The following is a 19850-nucleotide window of genomic DNA, read 5'->3' on the forward strand; positions in this document are numbered from 1 at the left end:
CAGGTGGCAGCCTGAGTCCAGAGAGACAGGAAACTGAGATTATCAATTTGGTTGCACAGTTGGTAAGGATATGTGGTGTAGTTTATTTTTATCTGCATTACCCATAATTTACATATGTAAATGTAGACTTTTCTTGACTCAAGTGTACTGAGGTGAATAGAACTAGAAAAAAAAAAGTGTGCCACCTATAAATATGGGTGCCAAGATTATAGTTAAGCTGTCAAATCAGCCTTTGTCAGAGTGCTACAGCTGGATGCAGGTTACTAGGAAGTATTGAAAGGGCTGTTTTTGGTACATGAAAATTGTTAGAGGAATGGGAGCTCCAGTATTAAGAGTCAGCCATTTCCAATGTGCAGTCTCTTAAGAAGACTCAATGTAGAAAGATCCATGAAGTACTTAATGTAAACTTTACAAAGCATTTTATAGCTGACCAATAATTTAAGAATCACATGGAACAATTTCAGCTCCGAAGTGCTGGGAATTTGCCCTTTGGGACACTTTATTCCTGTTTAAATTAGCAGGTGTTCAAAAAACTCATAGTTTTATTTTTATTCTTAAAATGGAGTTGGAACAATGCCCAAGCATTTACTTCTCTGTTAAGCAGAAGTATCCAACCTTTTAAAATTATTATTTGAAGTTTCCTCTTTTTTTGGATACTTCCTTATTTGTCTAAAAATGACTATATTAGTTTATTTTTTTAATTAAAGGAATTCTTTATAAAATTTTAAAAAATAATTTTGAGATATAGTTCACATACCATATAGCTCATCCATGTAAAGTGTAAAAATTCAGTGGTTTTTAGTATGTTCACAGAGTTGTGCAACCATCACTACAGTCTAATATTAGGACATTTTTTATCACCTGTGTGACCATTAGCAGTTGTTCCAGTTTCCCCTCAAACTTCCTAAGAGCCCTGACAACTACTGATTTACTTTTTGACCCGATGAATTTGTGTCTTCTGAACATTGCAGGTGAATGGAACTGTACAATATGTGGCTTTTATGATGGGCTTCTTTCACTTCGCACGTTTTCAAGGTTCATCCATGGTGTAGCATGTGTCAGTACTTCATTCCTTTTTATGCAGCATGCCACATTTTACTTATTCATTTTTCAGTTGATGGTGGTTTAGGTTGCTTCCACTTTATGGCTATTTTAAATAAATCATTTTCCAGAGAGCCTGCTGCATCTTATATTCCCACCAGCAGTGTATGCAGGTTCTAATTTATCCATAAATTATTGTTTATTATTGTCTTTTTTTTTTTTTTTTTTTAATTATGGCCATCCTAGTGTGTGAAGTGGTATCTCATTTTGGTTTTGATTTACATTTTCCTAAAAACTAATGATGTTGAGAATCTTTTTAGGTGCTTATTGTCCATTCATATATCTTCTTTGGAGAAATGTCTATTCAGATCCTTTGCTCATTTGTAAATTGGGTTTTTTTAAAAAATTGAATATTAAGAGTTCTTTTTATATTCTAATCACATTCTCTGTAAGTTATGTGATTTGCAGATGTTTTCTCATTATGTGAGTTATCTTTTCACTATCTTGATGGCATCATTTGCATCATAAAAGTTTTAAAATTTTGATGTAGTCCAGTGTATCTATGTTTTCATTTGTTGCTTGTGCTGTCTTGTGTCTAAAAAATCCTTTGTCCAACCCATGATCATGAAGTTTTAGTCCTGTGTTTTTTTCTAAGAGTTTCGTAGTTTTAACTCATACATTTAGGTCTTTGGTCCATTTTTTGAGTTGATTTTTGTGTATGGTATAAGGAAGGGGTCCAACCTTATTCTTTTGCATTTGGATGTCTAGTTCTAACATGCAAAATGTTTATTGAAAATACTGTTTTTTTTCTCCAATGAATTAACTTGGTCCACTTGTCAGATCTAATTGACCATAAATGTTAGGGTTTATTTCTGGGCTCTCAATTCTATTAATTTTTTTAAATTGACCCTACATTGGAGGAATTACTCATCTGAGATTTAGACACAGTGGGACTGTCGGTCAGTGGGCTGGAGGTTGCCGTTTGGGGACTGGTGACCAGTCATTCTTAGATGGTTGACTCATTTCTTTGTGTGATCATGAGATTAAATATTTACAGAGGTCTAATTGTAAGTTACACAGGGCTGTAGTAGATGTTGTTGGAGGCATGAGAGGTGGTTTTATTTATACAGATCACAAAGTATAAATACTGTGGCCCTGGAAACTGGAGTCATCCTATATCACAGTTAAACTGTGCTCCTGAATCATGGAATTGTCAGGACTAAAGTACACTTCCTTGCTGGGTGGAGCACTAGCCAATTCTTTATGTAATAAGTTATTGCTTAATAAATGAAATTAATTGGAAAATGAATTTTGGTTGGATTTTCCAGAACAGTTATGCTTTTTTAAAAGTGCAAATCCCTTCTTCCTTTTTCTTCTTTTCTACATTTAGTTTGGTGAGGCTATTAAGAATGCAGACTTTAAATCACATCTGGGTTTGGGCCCTGTCCTCACACTTAATGAGCTGTGACCTCGGGCAGCTTATTTCCTGGAGCCCAAGTTTCTCATTGCTACATTGGGGATCATAACAAAAGTAAGTGTCTCACAAGTTGGGAGAAACTGTCCACACGAAAGAGTCTATCCTAGCATTTGGAAGTGAGTGCTGCAGAAAAGGGAGCGGTTGCCTTTGTTGTTGTTATTTGTTTAGGTAGTTGTAAAACGCCCCCTCCTAGCCCCCACCAAATGCCTTTTGGAAAAAGTTGGCAAACAGAAATGCAAAGGGGAATAACTTTTTGGTTAGATGTGAGGTTTGGTTGATGGGCCTGAGGGTGCTGAAGCTGCAAGATCCTGGAGCAGGTTGAGCTGCCAAGAAGAAGGAAGCCCTTAGGTTCCTTGCCTTCTTGTACCTTGTGCAGTGGGAAGAGAGCTGGCAGCCAGGTAAATCTCTCTAAGCATCAGCTCCAGGTTTGAGTTTGAGGAAATGAGATCCTGGCTACTTTGGAGCTACTAGGTTCAGATCCCAGCCGGTAAGCCTCTCAGCTTCCTTTCTGAGGGAGGGCGCTAGGAAGAGTATTGGTAGCTAACGTTGTTGTTCTAAGTGCTTTACTGCATTTTCTGTCCTGACAATCCTATAATATTGGAACTACTGTTGTCTCTGTTTTGTAGATGAGGTGATCAAGGTGTAGAGCTAGTAAGTAACCTTGTATTGATGGAATGAGCATTTAATACAAGCTAACGCTCAGCACTTACTTTGTGCCAGGCCCATGGGCCGAGCATTTTACGTGGCTGGTCTCGTGTCCTCCTTACAGGTGTCATCATTAATGCTTTGATGTGGGGAAGCAAGTCTGTTTGCATTGCTCCACTGGCCAAGGGATTTCTACCTACATTAGGGAGCAAGTTTCAGTTGTTTGTTTACTTTTACTCTTGCCTAGTGTTGGCTTAAACTATGAATGTTTAATGTAGGTGAGTTCAAATTCTTGTTTGTTTATATTGATCACTTTTCAGTTATTTGCTAACTTCAAAGGTTGGTTGAAAAACTATTTTGTTTTATGCAGTCTCTGAAGAGATGATCCCAAGAAGTTAAATTAGAAGAAAAAAAAGGTTTCTATGTATGTGAAGTATTGAGGTAGTATTTTGAGGGAAAGAAATTCTTCCAAACTTACCATGAAATTTACTTTAAGTCTAAATATAATTTTCATTTTCTATCTTTTGCTTGTGTATCTTGTTGTGTAATTCATTTGGAAGAGTTCAGAATGATCTTTTTATTTCTATTGGAAAGCGTGGGAAGTATTCTAATGTTAGCAGTGGGAAAAGTGTGAATCATGGGACAGTTTAGAAATGGGCATTTCATGCAGAATCAATGTAGGCAACTTAAATTTTTTTTTCCCACTTAATGTAATAGTTGAAAGAAGAAGGCTAATGATAAAAGAAGATTTGGATTGCAGTTCAGATTTTAGGCTTGCTGCAAGTGCCAAACTCAGTTTGACTCTATTTAATGCTTAGTGTCTGTTTTTTAAACTAGAGTCCAAAATAATTGCTAGAAACTTTTAAACATCATCCCTCTCTGTAGAATATAATTTTATCCTGAGTGTATGCCAGCAATTCTTTTTTTTTTTTTTTTTTTTTTGGCTTATTGGGACTTCGTTGCGGTGAGCAGGGGCTACTCTCGGTTGCAGTGCATGGGCTTCTCATTGTGGTGGCTTCTCTTGTTGCAGAGCACAGGCTCTAGGTGCACGGGCTTCAGTAGTTGCAGCACCTGGGCTCAGTAGCTGTGGTGCACGGGCTCTAGAGCACAGGCTCAGTAGTTGTGGCACACGGGCTTAGTTGCTCCGAGGCATGTGAGATCTTCCTGGACCGGAAATCTAACCTATGTCCCCTGCATTGCCAGGTGGATTCTTAACCACTGTGCCACCAGGGAAGTCCTTGCCAGCAATTCTTGATGTCTGCTCCATCCTGAAGATGGCACCGCAGAGGTTTGGGTTTGAGTGTTAGGACCTCGCTGGCTGAGCTCACATCTTAGGACCTTAGGAAAGTTGCCTTACTTCTGTCCACATCAGTTTTCTCACTTGTGAAAAAAATGGAATCGACATTTTTTTTCCTTTTTCTCTCTTCTTCTTCTTTCCTCTACTTATTTTCTCTTTCCATCACTCTTTCAAAGTCAGCATATTTATAAACTTTTTTTCAGATTCTAAAAGTGGTACGTTTTCATGGCAAAAAAATTAAGTAATACTTTCTCATTTGTGAAAAGATGACGAAAATACCAGTGAAAAACTGGTAAATCATTATCTGCCTCACAGGATTGTGAGGATGAAATGAATCTATTCTAGGAAGTTAGGACCCTAATTGGCACCTAGAAAATACACAGTACAATTTTCTATTATTAAAAAAATTATTACTACCGCTACCACAACTTATAAGAAGAATAAACAATGCCGAAAGCCTTTCACAATGAGACTTGGATGCTGAAGGCCTTGATCGTATTCTTATACTATAGCAAGCCTTTAGAATGATGCTGAGTGAGGGCCAGTGAGGAAGATGCAGATCTAATGGGCTCTTCTGACTGCCTCAGGTCTTGTGTGGATTAGGTGCTTTAGGGTCTCTTTTGATTTTATGTTTCTGTATGGGGGCAGGTGGAAGAGGCTTCAAAACAGTGTACTCCAGGTCTCCTGGGAATGTGGTGATATAACAACAGTTTTCAGAATCTTGATGGGCTTTGCAATCAGAGACTGAGGTTTCCTAATCTGTAAAATGGGGATTGTGATACTTACATCATAGGGCTATTTTGAAGATTAAATCAGGGAATTCCCTGGTCGTCCAGTGGTTAGGATTCTGAGCTTCCACTGCAGGGGGCATGGGTTCAATCCCTGGTTGAGGAACTAAGATCCCACATGCCTAGTGGGCAAAAAAAAAAAAAAAGAAAAAAGAGGAAAAATGTCTCGAAAGCACCTAATGTAGTGCCTTGATAGAGAGGAATTGTTTAAGAAATGGTAGGTAATTATTATTTAGGATGATTACTGGGTAGGAGGATCTCCCTGGTTGCTTAAAACACTCCCAGCTTTTTTTTTTTTTTTAAGAACTTTTATTGAGATACAATTGACATACAGTAAACTGCATATGTTTAAAGTGTACAATTTGATATTTTTTTCCTTATTTGTAATGTATATATGGCAATCCCAATCTCCCAATTCATCCCACCCCAACCCCCTGCTCCCCCCGCTTTCCCCACTTGCTGTCTGTATGTTTATTCTCTACATCTGTGTCTCTATTTCTGCCTTGCAAACTGATTGATTTGTACCATTTTTCTCTACTGCGCATATATGTGTTAATATACAATATTTGTTTTTCTCTTTCTGACTCACTTCACTCTGTATGACAGTTTCTAGGTCCATCCATGTTTCTACAGGTGTCCCAATTTTGTTCCTTTTTACTGCTGAGTAATATTCCATTGTATATACTTACCACATCTTCTTTATCCATTCATCTGTTGATGGACATTTAGGTTGCTTCCATGTCCTGGCTATTGTAAATAGTGCTACAGTGAACATTGGGGTGCATATGTCTTTTTGAATTATGATGTTCTCTGGGTATATGCCTAATAGTGGGATTGCTGGGTCATATGGTAACTCTATTTTTAGTTTTTCAAGGAACCTCCATACTGTTCTCCATAGTGGCTGTACCAATTTACATTCCCACCAGCAGTGCAAGAGGGTTCCCTTTTCTCTACACCCTCTCCAGCATTTATTGTTTGTAGATTTTCTGATGATGCCCATTCTGACTGGTGTGAAGTGATACCCCATTGTAGTTTTGATTTGCATTTCTCTAATAATTAGTGATGTTGAGCATCTTTTCATGTGTTTTTTGGCCATCTATATGTCTTCTTTGGAGAAATGCCTATTTAGGTCTTTTGCCCATTTTTTGATTGTTTTTTTGATATTGAGGTACATGAACTGTTTATATATATTTTGGAGATTAATCCTTTGTCGATAAGTTTGCAAATATTTTCTTCCATTCTGAGGGTTGTCTTTTCATCTTGCTTATAGTTTCCTTTGCTGTGCAGAGGCTTTGAAGTTTCATTAGGTCCCACTTATTTATTTTTGTTTTTATTTCCATTACACTAGGAGGTGGGTCAAAAAAGATCTTGCTGTGATTTATGTCAAAGAGTGTTCTTCCTATGTTTTCCTCTAGGAGTTTTATAGTGTCTGGCCTTACATTTAGGTCTTTAGTCCATTTTGAGTTTATTTTTGCATGCGGTGTTAGGGAGTGTTCTAATTTCAGTCTTTTCCATGTAACTGTCCAGCTTTCCCAGCACCACTTATTGAAGAGGCTATCTTCTCTCCATTGTGTATCCTTGCCTCCTTTGTGATAGATTAGTTGACCATAGTTTATCTCTGGGCTTTCTATCCTGTTCCATTGATCTATATTTCTGTTTTTGTGCCAGTACCATATTGTCTTGATTACTGTAGCTTTGTAGTATAGTCTGAAGTCAGGGAGTCTGATTCCTCCAGCTCCATTTTTTTTCTCTCAAGATTGCTTTGGCTATTCGGGATCTTTTGTGTCTCCATACAAATTTTAGGATTTTTTGTTCTAGTTCTGTGAAAAATGCCATTGGTAATTTGATAGGGATTGCATTGAATCTGTAGATTGCTTTGGGTAGTATAGTCATTTTCACAATGTTGATTCTTACAATCCAAGAACATGGTATCTCTCTCCAACTGTTTGTGTCATCTTTGATTTCTTTCATTAGTGTCTTTTACCTCCTTAGTTAGGTTTATTCCTAGGTATTTTATTCTTTTTGTTGCAGTGGTGAATGGGATTGTTTCCTTAATTTCTCTTTCAGATCTTTCATTGTTAGTGTATAGAAATGCAAGAGATTTCTGTGTGTTAATTTTGTATCCTGTAACTTTACCAAATTCATTGATTAGCTCAAGTAGTTTTCTGGTGGTATCTTTAGGATTTTCTATGTACAGTATCATGTCATCTGTGAACAGTGACAGTTTTACTTCTTTTCCAATTTGGATTCCTTTTATTTCTTTTTCTTCTCTGATTGCTGTGTACATCACTGTCTTGTTCCTGATCTTAGAGGGAATGCTTTCAGTGTTTCACCATTGAGAATGGTGTTTGCTGTGGGTTTGTTGTATATGGCCTTTCTTATGTTGAGGTAGGTTCCCTCTATGCCCACCTTCTGGAGAGTTTTTATCATAAATGGGTGTTGAATTTTGTCAAAAGCTTTTCTGCATCTATTAAGATGATCATGTGATTTTTGTCCTTCAGTTTATTAATATGGTGTATCACATTGATTTGTGTATATTGAAGAATGCTTGCATGGCAGGGATAAACCCCACTTGATCATGGTGTATGATCCTTTTAATGTTGGATTCTGTTGACTACTATTTTGTTGAGAATTTTTGTATCTAAATTCATCAGTGATATTGGTCTGTAATTTTCTTTTTTTTGTAGTATCTTTTCTGGTTTTGGTATCAGGGTGATGGTGGCCTGATAGAATGAGTTTCACAGTGTTTCTCTGAAATTTTTTGAAAGAGTTTGAGAAGGCTGGGTGTTAGCTCTTCTCTAAATGTTTGATAGAATTCACCTGTGAAGCCATCTGGTCCTGAACTTTTGTTTGTTGGGAGATTTTTAATCACAGTTTCAATTTCATTACTTGTGATTGGTGTGTTCATATTTTCTCTTTCTTCCTGATTCAGTCTTGGAAGATTATACCTTTCTAAGAATCTGTCCATTTCTTCCAGGTTGTCCATTTTATTGGCATATAGTTGCTTGTAGTAGTCTCTTATGGTGCTTTTTATTTTTGCGGTGTCTGTTGTAACTTCTGTTTCATTTCTGATTTTATTGATTTGAGTCCTTTCCCTCTTTTTCTCAATGAGTCTGGCTAAAGCTGTATCAATTTTGTTTATCTTCTCAAAGAACCAGCTCTTAGTTTTATTGATTTTTGCTATTGTTTTCTTTGTTTCTATTTCATTTATTTCTGCTCTGATCTTTATGATTTCTCTCCTCTTACTAACTTTGGGTTTTGTTTGCTGTTCTTTAGTTTCTTTACGTGTAAGATTAGATTGCTTATTTGGGATTTTTCTTATTTCTTGAGGTAGGATTGTATTGCTATAAACTTTCCTCTTAGAACTGCCTTTGCTGCATCCCATAGGTTTTGGATTGTTGTGTTTTCGTTGTCATTTGTCTCTAGGTATTTTTTGATTTCCTCTTTGATTTCTTCAGTGATCTCTTGGTTATTTAGTAGTGTATTGTTTAGCCTCCATGTGTTTGTGTTTTTTACAGTTTTTTTCCTGTAATTGATTTCTAATCTCATAGCGCTGTGGTCGAAAAAGATGCTTGATATGATTTCAATTTTCTTAAATTTACCAAGGCTTTATTTGTGGCCCAAAATGTGATCTATCCTGGAGAATGTTCCATGTGCACTTGAGAAGAAAGTTTAATCTGCTGTTTTTGGATGTAATGTCCTATAGATATCTATTAAATCTAGCTGGTTTATTGTGTCACTTAAGGCTTGTATTTCCTTATTAATTTTCTGTCTGGATGATCTGTCCATTGGTGTAAGTGGGGTGTTAAAGTCCCCCATTATTATTGTGTTACTGTCGATTTCTTCTTTCATAGTTGTTAGCATTTGCCTTACGTATTGAGGTGCTCCTATATTGGGTGCATATATATTTATAATTGTTATCTCCTCTTCTTGGATTGATCCCTTGATCATTTTGTAGAAGACACTCCCAGCTTTAATTTTTAGTGTTTTGATGGAAGAACAGCATATAATTCTTTGCATTCTTAAATTGTGGAATTTGCTGCAAAATTTGGACACTTTGAAGTAGGGCTGGGGCTCTGGGGCTTTGTTCTGTCTCTGGAGTTTTGTTTGCTCTTCTTAGGTGCACATGTGCGTAAGTGCACAAACACACATATGAGTGTGCAGGTGTATATTACACATGCACATGGAACCACCCTGTGCTTTCAAGGCAGTGTTGAGATAGCAAAGCTGCTGTCTTTCTTTCCTCAGTTACAAGTCTCCTCTCCTTGCACATTCAGGATTTTGCTGTTCACTACTCTCATCCTTGCAGGGTACTATGTTAGAAAGAACGAGTTCCAGAAGTAAGGTAACCTATGCAGGCTTTACATTCATCTCTGTAGTGGGAATAAAGCTACACTCCCTGCCTGTCTGGCTGGTTATCAGGATACAATGGAAGGACATTTCTGAAGCTCTGATTAAAATGTTACACTGATCAGTAAACGTTTGTACATTAAATAGAAAGAAGTGGAGATACATGGAAATCGACTGAGATAGAAATCCCAGTTCTTCCACCTACTAGGTGTGCTTTTGTTATTTGATCAACTTGCATCTGTAATAGAGGTTGATGATAACAACAGGCTTATGATGAACATTACATTCTCTAACGTATATGAAGAATCTAGTAAGGTGTATGTTGCACTTAATAAGTGCTCAACAAATTGTGATTGTACACGCTTGTCAGTAGCTGTTGCTTCTGTTAATTTTATTTTTGCTGCCTATTTTACCCTATTTTCTCTACTTTTACCCAGTTTCTCCCTGGTCTTCTTTGGGAAAACTGGACATTGGTGAAAATGCCTCCCAGTCCAGCCCATCTTGCTGTTTAGTTGGTGAGTGGGACACATTGTATTATCAAAGGTTAAATGTTTTGGTTTCTGTTTATTCCTGGTAGCCCCTTTTCTGTGTTTTGTTTTTCTTGTTCTGGAATGCTTCATTTCAAGTTATTCTGGATACCAAAGGGTACCAGGAAATTAGTCTGTAAGACGAGTTTTAATTTGATTAAAACATTGACTCTCAAACTTGTTCTTGGGGTGAGATACTTTTTGTAAAACATGGTGTTCCTTACTGAGCACCATGAGAAAGTTAGTGATGTGAACTAGGTGTGATTTTTTAGCAGAATATAATTATTATATATGTCCTATAAAATCCCAAGCATATTTGCTCATGAAAAAGCAAGCTAAATGTCATCTTGTGTTTCCTAGCTTTTTATTAATATTTATGATGTGTTCTTTCTGTTTGCCATCTGCCCATACATAATTGGGAGCATGTGGTGAAGGCTTAAGGAAAATCTATGGGATTAAGAGATGGAAATTGAGAAAATGAAGCCATTTGGGGGAGGGGGATTGTTTTAAAATGTAGATTTTATTGTTATTTGGGTATGGTGAAGCCAACAGATCAAAAGATAACTGCTATTGGAAAGATAGTTTGTTGAAGGGGTACCCATGCCATGCAGGGCCACGCAGGGAAGCACCAGGGTCAGTCAGGAGGCAGAAAGAGTGAGGGGAAGGCATGGGCAGGAGCCTTTATTGTGGCTTCCTTGGGAAAAGCAAGGCATGGCAGGGTAGGCACTTTTAGAATTGGCTGGTTTGAATAGTTTCAGTGGGCTCTGAGGCCTAGAGGTGGTCTCTAGCTGTCTGGTACCTGGCCCTGGGAGGGTCAAGGCAGAGAGCTATTACTTTCTGGAGCCTAAGAGCCAGATAGAGGGGGTGATCCAGAATATAGCCCTGGGTTGTCTAGTTTGCATATGAGAGGCTTACTTATAGGGGGTTTATTTGTTATATCTAAGGATTAGCTAGGGCTGAGAGGAGCAAGCCCTCCTGGGTCAGTTAGGCCCCAGATGCCAGAGCATCAAGAATATAGAAAATAAGAAAATAACTGTATTATATTTTGTGCCTGCAGATTAGGGGATAAAACTGCTGTGATTTAATTTCAGTGACAGACCCTTTGGTCCTGCGTGTGACACAGGAGCCAGAAAAGGAACAGAGTGTAAAACTCTGGGGTTGGAATAGATGAGGCCACAGTTTGAGGATTGGCCCCCATGTGGCCCAGTTTTGTTCTTACCGAGTAAACCTCTGTTCAGGGACCACCATATCACAAATTCTAAAGTTTCCTTGTAGACACTGAACTTGCTGGTGATGGTGAGAAATAATGGCTGGAGACAATGGGTCAGCAAAGCTTTGCCGTGCCACTGAGAAACCACATCAAAACAGTGGTCCCTTCTTGGTTGCTTGGGTGGTGTGATTCTTCTTCAGGGAGGATGGTACAGTAGGATGTTCCCCACATCAAAGCAGCGTCTTAGGGGGGCTTAACCTGGAGAGTGAGGTTGGGGCCATTTTAAATAAAGCTATCCTTGAAACTCACTTTATGGTATTTCTTCCCTTCTGATATTCTTTGATTTTGCAAGGTAGTCTTGTTTTTTAATGTACCCCAAGAGAATGGGTTTCTTTTCTTTTCTTGGACGCACTGCACGGTATATGCAGGATCTTAGTTCTCTGACCAGGGATTGAACCCATGCCCCCAGCAGTGGAAGCTCAGAGTCCTAACCACTGGACTGCTAGGGAATTCCCAAGAATGAATTTTATAAATAAAATAGAAGGCTAGACAGAAATTCATAACATGTGGAAGGTAGCAAATTAAATGGGCTTTGTACTTTTTTCCGAGTCAGACGATTTCTACTCTTTTATTCACCTATTAAAATTTTGCATAATTTTCTTTTAATTTAAATAAAATAATTCATCCTAATGTTGAAAATCTGGAAAAACCAGGACAAGGTAAAGAACACAAAGATGATTTACAGTCACAGCTCTGGTTAATATTTTAGTGTATTTACTCTGTCTTTTCCCAGGGATGTGTCTGTGAGCATTTTCCCATATTAAATTATTTAATGACGTCTTTTCAGGGATCACATACTTGTCTGTCGTAATCCCTTTGTCGTATTGAAGCAGCATTTGATCCCCCTGGAAACGTGTTGCCTATGTGCCATCCCTGTAGAGTCCTCCTGAGCGGAGAGCTGGGAAACTTGCTGTTAGGGGTGTGGCATGTCTTCCTTAAACACACACCCACACCTGCCATTGGCTTGTTCCAGATCTGTGGAACAGGAGGCCTTGCCGCTGCAGAAGGGAACCCCTCACCCTGAGCTTGGGTATGACTTTGAAGGAGCCACAGATCACCTGGGAGCTTATTAAATGCAGGTTCCAGTTCTGAGTAGTAGGTGCGGGTGGGACCTGATGGGCTCCCAGTGATGACCAGGAGCCACACTTGGCACCACGGAGCTCAGGCACTTTTTGCCAAGTGCACTCTGCTCTTGCCGTGAGGCCGTCTGTGCCTTGGTCTGCTCTGCGCTGGTCAGTTTGGGGGCCTTCCTGTACGTCCTTTGTCCCCTCATCCAGGCTCTAGTCCGTGGTCCTGTGCTCTCACCACCTCCCCACCAGACCTGCTCTTCTCGCTCTAGCAACTCTTAGCTTTCTGGTCATCCCGCTTCTGCCACCACCACCAGGTCAGGGTCCAGGAAGGTTTTTTTAGTTACTTTGACTTCACTGCCACCCCTCGCCCTCCTGCCCCACAGCTGCCTGTGTGGGCGCTCAGGCCTAGGGCTGGCTGATTCCTGTCTCTCCATGGAGGGCGGGGGCTCCCGCTTCAGAGGCACTGTCCGTCAGCTCTGCCCTGGCCCAGGCCTGGCATCTGCCTCACTTGGGCCCCTTGACCCTTGGATTTCCCTGGGGGGAAGGAAGGAGGGGCAAGACAGATCCAGACTCCTGCAAGGAACCTCTATTCTATCTACCCTTCATCCACTCCACCCAGCTGACTTGAGAAATACTAGGTTTGACTGAACAAATAACAGTAATTAAGGTCCATTTCCTGAACCGCCTACGCCTTGGGCCTGTTTACCTTGCAGCCCAATAACAGTTCATTGAGTGTGTGTGTCAGCCTAGCTCTGTGGTCCGTGGTATTTGATTGGGATGCCGGGGTACTGTTCTTCACAGTCTAGGGCTGGTAGAAAGGCTCTCTGTAGTTTTAAGTGGCAGAGGGAACACCACTCCCAGCTTGAGAAGTGACTTAAAGAATTCTCAGGGGAACCTCCCTAAGACTCCCCTCTGCCCCACTTGCTGGCACAGCCAGTGCTCTGATGGCCTAAAAATATGAAGCTGAAGGTTGGGGGTGGGGGAGGTGTATTTTCATTTCTGTTGATATTTTGATGGAAAAAATATGATTCATGGGCTCCTCACGCGTGGCCTCAGTTCTTTTTGCAGAGGTATTTTAAGAACTTTCAGAGGAAGTTTCTCAGGTTTGGGGTGCGGTCGCAGGGGTGGGGAGCTGCACGTGGGTGAGTTCTCTGCCAGCCCCTGCCATCAAGGCTGCCTTTTGCTGAATCAAAGCAACTTCACAAACGCTGTCACTTAGGGTTTGGTGCCAGCTGGCCTTGCCCTGAGGACCTGGTGCAGAACAGGAGGATTGCTAATAAAAGCCACTGGGTCCCTGGGCAGCTCTTCAACTGAAAAAGGCAATTCACTGTGGATATTTGCTTGGGGGAAGGGCAAACACCTATTCATTCCTTCCTCTTCAAGCTAGAAGTGGGAGGAGGAGGTAAACTTGGGGATAGACCGGAGAGGAGAGCTGGAAGGAGGCTTCCTGAAGCTTTGAGGGACTGAGGGATGGCAGAATTAACCGTGAGAAAGTGTTTTCTTAGCTGTAGGAAAACAGTGCAACTGTTACTTCAGCGCTGAGAAGAGGCTGTGACACCAGGCCCTCTCATGTGGCCATCAGGCTTTCACGGGGAGAGATGGGTGAGGGCGACCCTGTCGGAGGGTCCCTGTGAGAACCAGGAACGACTGCAGGCCTTTCTCTCTCTGCTTCCTGCACCCGCCCCCGCGGGCTGGTGCCATGTGGGTATGGGGTTTTCCAAACCAGAGGCCGTTGTCTGACATCCTGTTTCCAATTTTTCTATTAATTTACCTGAAAACAGGTTTGAAATGTCACCTTGTATCGGGCGTATTGGGAATCCTACAGAATAGGATTATATAAAGTCCTGACTGCTGGAAAATCGAGGACAGGAGGCACGTGTGAGTTTGTCCTTGCACAGAACTGCTTCAGCTAGTCTCACCTTCAGCTTGTCAGCTGCCACGGGTCCGAGGTGTCTTGAGGAGTGGCCTCTTCCTGTGGCAGGGAGGGAGAGGGGCCGGCAGTTGACCCTGCACGTGTGTTGTGTGGGGCATGCGGGGAGGGACTTGCCTGCTGCTTGCTTCTCAGAAGTGGGGAGGGAGGCACGTTGGGGGCTTGGGCACTGAGCAGCCGTAGCCTGTAGCTTTGAGAGCCTTCAGTTTTGAGGCCACCCGAGGGTTGACTCGTCGTGAGCCATCACGTGCCATCACTTTAACTGTGTTGTGATGGAAACCTTTCAGATTGTACCAGACACTTGGAGGCTTACTGCCTTCTTGCTGGAGTCGACAGGGGTGTAGTTTAAACTGCTTATGGTGACGTATCTTAGTGGTTTTGCATGCCTGTGAGTTGGTTGCACTATGGATACAGAAGTGTGGGACCCACAGGCTGAGTTATTAGTTCACTCTGCCTCCAGACGGCTGAGGTGTCTCAACTGGTGTGTTTTTTGCTGGTCCACTGATGCCCATTACTAGGTTTGTCCTTGAGTCAAATAACCGAACCTTTCTGGGCCTCAGATTTCAAGTCAGGAAAATGAGGGGACTGGACTGGATCAGAGGTTTTCCACCGAGGTGCTGTGACATGGCCCAGTTTGGGCAGGATTTGGGGGATGCTGAGTTTGATGTAAATCGACTAGAACACAAGCTTTATGAGGGCAGCGACTGTACTACTAGCTCCTAGAACAGTGCCTGGTCACTAGTAAGCATTGGTAAATATGTGTTGTGTGAATCTGTAAGAACATTTGTCGTGTTGTACCACATCCATATGTTTTGTACGTTGGAGTTGCACATGGGATCTCATTTGATGGGCAAAGGAGTGCACTGCCAACCCCTTGAAACTACTGGCCCACCAGAGCTCTGAGGTCATGCCCGCTGGAACTGTCTGTGAGATGAACCCATTCTGTTCCCCTTCCCAGGGCGCACTTGGATCTAGTCGGCTCTGTGGCCTCTGTCACCAGGCTTGGCAGGGGCTGGGGGCTGGGCTGGCGTAAAGCTCCTCTTAGAAAGGGCTTGGCAGCTTTCCTCATTGCGGCATAATCTCCACGACACAATCAGGCAAATTTTGGGTTTTGTGTTTCATTAACTGCTTGTTTATAAACTATTATGAAGTAGAACAAGCAGGATTTTCCCCCCTCTCTCATTTTGATGACAAGACTTACAACCGACTTTTAAAAAGGGTTTAAACCTAATGAGCACTTCTCTTCCCATCATCCTACAGTTTTCCATTTTGAATTGCAAGCTTTTGTTTTCCTACACCATTTTTTTTTTTTTCTAGAATTTGCTTAGCTCAATTTTCTCAGCCTGGTTCTGCTGCAGGTATTTGTGGCTTCAGTGGGTGCAAATGAATGTTCTGATTGCCTTGTTTGTTCCTTAGTGGAAATAAAGAGGGCACGTGGGAAGTGCTTCCATACACATGATGGCTTTTCCCCACGTTGCTCGGATGCTCTCCTGGGTTCACATCTCAGGAGTTTTATTTCTAAAAGTTTCTTTCCTCAACAGGTGTATTTGTCCTCCACATTAGAGCAGAAAATGAAAGCACTGTTATGTGAGATATTAATGATTTGATCCCATCACCCCTCCCATCTTCACCTTTTTGCATATCTACCTGGTGGACTGAGGAGAGGGTGCCTCTCTGGGGAGGAGGGACAAGACTATGATGATGTGGATGATGAGTACAGGTGGCTTTCTTGGGAAGGGACGGGGTACCCTGTGTTAGAGTCTGTGCTGAGAGCTTTTCCTAAACTGACTCATTTAGTTCTCACAACAACACTGTGAAGTAGGTGTTTTTATTCCCATTTAGCAGTGAGGTAGTTGAGACCTGGAGAGGTAAAGTCCTGGCCCAAGACCGCATAACCAGGCTGTATTGGAGCTTGGGTGTGAACCCAGACAGCCTGGCTCCACGGAGAAACATGGGGCGGGCTGGGAGGGGGTTGCGGGGGAGGGCAGTTGTCTGAGACATTTCTGATGGTCTCTACTCGTGAAGGAGAAGGGGAGGGGGTTGCTACTGGCATGTAGCGGGCAGAGGCCAAGGATGCTGCTAAACGTGCCCCAGTGCACTGGAGAACCCCCACAGAGAATTAGGGGACCCCCAATGGTGCTGAGTTGGACACACTTTGCTCTAAAGGATATCTCCCACCGGTGTTTGTTTTCTGTTGAACTGCCAGAAAGTGGAGTCAGTTTACCTTTTAACCTTAAACCTTATAGATTCTCTCCACCAACCTGCTAAAGTATATCGAGTGTGGTATTTTTTAGAAGATGCATAAGCGGAGGGTGGTGTGAGGGACTGACTCAAAGAATCCAACTGCTGTCTGAGGACAGAGAACTCGATCAGCATTCTTTTGGTGCTGAAAGTAACCCTAACCTCGTGAGAAAGAGACTCCCAACAAGGGGAACGGTTTTGTTCAGGTTCATTGTAACCCAAAAGCCAGTGCTGGCTTGGTGGGTGTTGATGGCCTGTCCTTGCCGGGTTCAGATTCGGTCCCAGTGGCTGTGGGTACTCAGTGCTCATGAAGGAAGGACACTGACCCTTGACAGTGCTTTTCATGGAAATGCTGTTGAAGCCAGCACGTTCTAGAATGTTGAAACGTGTGTGAGAAGCCACCAATCCCAAACTCCTCTCTGACAAGCCTCCAGAACCCATCGCTACACTTATGGAGAAAGGATTGTGAAACCCTTGGAGTTTTAAGGGATTCACTGAACTCAAAAGAGAAAAACCTTAAGAACCCGAAATGAAGGAAACATAAGACTGAATCTGGGCCAAATACACAGCTTCTTGTTCAACTCGAGCTCTTAGGTAGCCATTTAATTTTTTCCATTTCATTTTGTTTGCTTCAAATTCTAGCAAGTAGAGGTTTATTTATAACAAACTCCAAAAACATTATAAGGGTTAAAGAATTTTTAAGTTGAGGTAAAAACAAAATTTACCATCTTAACCATACTTAAAAATACAGCACGATAGGAATTTTCTAGTTTTATGCCTCAGTCACAGTGATAGTTCACCCTGGGTGTTTTCTACCAATCACATAGCAGACGTAGATCTCATTTACTTGCTGGCTGATTCATTTAGCAAATACTTGAGTGCTTACCACCTATAAGCAGAACAGAAATGTTGTTTTGTTCTCTTCCAAAATAGAAACTTGAAGTGTTTTTTCTAATTATAAGACATGTGCTTGTTGCAGAGATTTCAGAAGATACAGAAAAGCATAGTCACTCATAATCCTACAACTCTGTTAGCTCCCGTTGACATACTGGTATATCCTTCTAGATTGTTTTTTTGTTGTTGTTATTGAAGATCTGTGTCTTGATATAATCTTACCTCAGATGCTATGGTACTCGATACTGTTGTATTGTTAACTAGTTTCAGATAATGTAGTGTGGACATCTTCCCATGGTGGTAACTCTTCTTCTATAATCATTTCATTGGGTGCATTGGATTCCCTAATATGAATGCACCCCAATTGCAGTGATCAGTACTCCTTCTAGTACAGAAAGGAACATCCAGGTTTCCTTTCTTCTAAACTACATGTTATGTTAGCGCAAGTTCATGTCCCTGACGCACAGTGAGGCCAAGCAAACTGCAGCTTTGCACTTCGGAGCAGAGAAAGGTTTGCTGCAGGGCCAAGCAAGGAGACGGGTGGCTTGTGCCCCCACTAAACGCCGAACTCCCCGGAGGGTTTCAGCAGAGCTTTTTTAAGGCCGGGTGAGGGAAGGGGGTCACAGGGTATGTGATTAGCACGTGCACAGTTCTCTGGTTGGCTGATGGTGAGTAACAGGGCTGTGTCACAGGATTAACATTACCAGTCCTTAGGCACCGGTAGGTCTGGGGGCTACGTGCTCATGGTCAGCAAGTAGTTAATGTCTTCCGTTTGGTGGAGGTTTTCACATCTGCAAAACAACTCAGGAATGTGCATTAGATAGTGTTATCTAGGTACTTCAGAGAGAAGCTAAAGCAGAGGGTTTGGGGGAGAGGCCCGCCCTGGGAAGGCCCCATAGGGGGAGGCCCCGTAGGGTCAGTCTTACATGTATGATGGGTAGAAACAAGGTCTGTTGTTTATTGCTGCATTCCCAGGAATTAACACTGCACAGATAGGTATGTAGTGTAATAACCACTAGTTGAGTGAATGACTGGCCTGGTTATTTCCATAGGATTAGGGTACGACTTTGAAAGTGGGGTAGGACTTGGTGGGGAGTGGGGAGCTTGTTGATGGAAGTGGTTGAGCTGCTTGAAGTCATCCAGATGCACTGAGAGCAGAGGTTGCCCACAGAGAGGAGGGGCACACAAAGGGAGATGGCCTTCTTCAGATGTTTGTTGAACACTTCCTGTACCCCTGAGGGCAGCAGAGAAAAACTGCTTCCTCACTTGCCACTTCCTTCCCACACAGCCGATTTCCCTTCTGTAGGAAACCAAGGTTTCAGGCCAGTACGTCTGTCCAGTGCCTCTTTATATAGCAGCAGCGAGTAGAGCAGAATGGCAAAGAGCCTACGGATTCAAACCCTGGCTCTGCCACTCCCCAGGTTTGTCAAGTGGGGGTGATATAACACAGGGGTCCCCAACCCCCAGGCCACGGACTGGAACGGGGCCGCACGGCAGGAAGTGAGCGGCATGCAAGTGGGTGAAGCTTTGTCTGTATTTACAGCCGCTTCTCACCGCTCGCATTACTGCCTGAGCTCCGCCCCCGTCAGCATTATGGTGACTTGTACAATTATTTCATTATATATTACAGTGTAATAAAGTGCACAATAAATGTAATGCCCTTGAATCATCCCAAAATCATCCCTCTCCCCACCCCCCAATCTGTGGAAAAATTGTCTTCCACGAAACCAGTCGTTGGTGCCAAAAAGGTTGGGGACCACTGATACAACAGCTAGTGATAAAAGTTGTTGTACCTTGCAAAGAGCAAGGGATTAATAAATGTTAGCTTGGTTAGCTAACATTGTTATGGATTGAGTAAGCATTGCTAGGTTGCCCTGTATTCTTTTGTGTGGGAGAAATCCACTGTAAGCCCCAAACAAACCAACTTACTAACAGATGTATAATATGTGTTGTTTTCTAGAACACAATCATTTTGTGAATTAGCGACTACCTGCCACCTGTATTTCTTGTGCAGTGAGGTCCTCCTTTACTGAGGAGAGGAATTGTGTGTTCTTGTGCTCCTAGCCTTCACGTCGCATCATGCCCTTGCATCGCTGCTGGTGAAGGGCAGCGCCTGGCACTATGGTGGCAAGGGTAGCTATTTACCACTCCCTCTGCCTCCTGGTTGTCATGGAGGAAAAGGTCTGTATAAGCTCAGTGGGAAACTGCTTCTGAGCCTGAAGTGAGGAGAATGAGTTGCAAAAGGTTGGTTGTGGAGTCCAGAATTTAAATAAATACTGCTATCGAAGTAGAATCATTTGTTCCTTACCTCTCTGCTGAC

The 19850-nt window shown here is 41.9% G+C and overlaps 1 protein-coding gene across 3 annotated transcripts in view; it reads left to right on the forward strand.

The window, feature by feature from the left end:
- Window positions 1-19850, forward strand: part of SERINC5 (serine incorporator 5) — an 86905-nt gene that overhangs the window by 15761 nt on the left and 51294 nt on the right. The window contains exon 1 of one of the 3 annotated variants that reach the window (XM_057740376.1): window positions 10058-10113. The exons of the other annotated variants lie outside the window; for them this stretch is intronic. The gene's annotated coding sequence lies outside the window, so the exon portion shown is untranslated. Of the gene's footprint in view, window positions 1-10057; window positions 10114-19850 lie in introns of those variants that run through there. 3 annotated transcript variants of the gene reach the window in all.

This window comes from Hippopotamus amphibius, chromosome 1 (genome assembly GCF_030028045.1).
Source record: "Hippopotamus amphibius kiboko isolate mHipAmp2 chromosome 1, mHipAmp2.hap2, whole genome shotgun sequence".
Taxonomy (NCBI): Eukaryota; Metazoa; Chordata; class Mammalia; order Artiodactyla; family Hippopotamidae; genus Hippopotamus; species Hippopotamus amphibius.